Source organism: Poecilia reticulata, linkage group LG12 (assembly GCF_000633615.1).
Source record: "Poecilia reticulata strain Guanapo linkage group LG12, Guppy_female_1.0+MT, whole genome shotgun sequence".
Taxonomy (NCBI): domain Eukaryota; kingdom Metazoa; phylum Chordata; class Actinopteri; order Cyprinodontiformes; family Poeciliidae; genus Poecilia; species Poecilia reticulata.
The window spans coordinates 26,235,029-26,236,718 of record NC_024342.1 but is presented as its reverse complement, the minus strand read 5'-3'; the positions used below and the strand labels follow the sequence as shown (position 1 = coordinate 26,236,718).

Genomic DNA, 1,690 nt, shown 5'->3' with positions numbered 1-1,690 from the left:
CTTTGTGGGGACTTTCCATTGACTTTCATTCATTTCTACAGCCTAAACCTGACCTTTACCCTTTTCCTAACCCTAACCAAAACTCAATTCACACCTTAGTCCCAACTCTGACCCCTGACCCTAAAACAGGGTTTCCCCTTGTGGGGACCAGGCTTCGGTCCCACAAGGAGCAACTGGTCTCCATAACGTAGTGTCAGGAAAATCGTCCCCACAAGTTATTACAAACAAACGCACACGTACGTACACACACACACACACACACACACACACACACACACACACCGTGTTTCTGCGGCGGCCTCACCTTGTCCACTTCCTCGCTCAGCAGCTGAGACAAACAGAACCAGAGAAACGTCTCAGATTAAATTCGTAGCTCAGCTTTCCACCATGAACCACCTGGACCGGCTCCTTGACCCGACCCGTTGCCATGGCGACGCAGGTCAGCAGCAAGAACCGGGCCAACCGGTTCCGATGTGGTGGCTTTCCCCCCACACAGGCTCACATATTTACATACACCCCAAAGAAGACGGAGTCCTCCATTTCTGATGATCCACTTTGTGGCAGTAGAGCTAGCAAAACATCCCTCAGCATGATGCTGCCACCACTGTGCTTGGTGAATGGTACAGTGTTTACTAGCAGTGGTGGGCAGTGCTAACCAGGAATCACAAACAATAGCTATGCTAATGCTAAAACACCAATATAATCATAAACTAATGCTAAAGAGCTAACCATAAACATTAGCTCCGCTAACGCTAACGCTGAGGTAGGAAACACCGCCACCTGCAGGTGGGAGGAGTTAGAGCTATGTACCGTAGAACTACAGCGATGCATTCTGGGTAAACAGCAAGCTAACTACCTGTTAGCAATCATGCCTTTAAAACAAAACAGCTAACAAATGCTGGAAAATCAATTTAGGGGAAGCTAAAGAAAGCGTTTCCAAAATGCTAACGCGCTAAGCTAAAAATTAGCTCTATTGTTAGCGGATTAGCAGAAGTTACTAGATAACTTCAGTTCTGTGTGTCAGAGCAGAAAAAACTTTTATTAAAATACTTTCACTTAAAATAAATGTATATTTCTCCTCTGGGTAAAGCATGAATCACAAAGATCCAGAAAGTGAGGATGAATCCAGAATGAATGGGTGAATGGAAACGGGATATTTTCAGAGAGATGAACAACATGGCGGCGTCTCGACGGGACGATCATTTCCAGGAACATGGCCGACCTTCCTGAGTGGGCGGATCCAGACGTTCAGCTGTAAATCAGAAACGGCTGCAGCTGCTCGAGGTTTACAGCGCCCCCTGTGTTAGACAGCTGCTATTACACAGCAGCGTGAAACTAAAAATTATCAAGATAAAGCCGATTATTAATGCTCTTCAATTCAATTCAGAAAATACTTTAGAAATCCCGAAATTAAATGTCATTCAAATATATTCAAAGACTCTTTGTGGATGATGATGCTGTAGCAGTCAGTCTCACAGTGTATTTGGAGATGCCTCTGACTGAAGACTGTTCTGACATGCTAACAGCTCAACGCGTCCTGGATGACATCATCAGCTTTGCGAATGTCCACTGAAGGAAACGACACAGAAACCTCTGAAGACGCTGAGAGCAACTTCCTGTTTCACCAGATGGAAACAAGATGGAGGATTTTAGCGGCTGGAGGATTTCTCTTTAGGCTAAAGACCAGGAG

The 1,690-nt window shown here is 45.4% G+C and overlaps 1 protein-coding gene across 1 annotated transcript in view; it reads right to left on the bottom strand.

Annotated features, from left to right (window-relative positions):
• Positions 1–1,690, bottom strand: part of sh3glb2b (SH3-domain GRB2-like endophilin B2b) — a 16,367-nt gene that overhangs the window by 4,292 nt on the left and 10,385 nt on the right. The gene's annotated exons all lie outside the window — the stretch shown is intronic.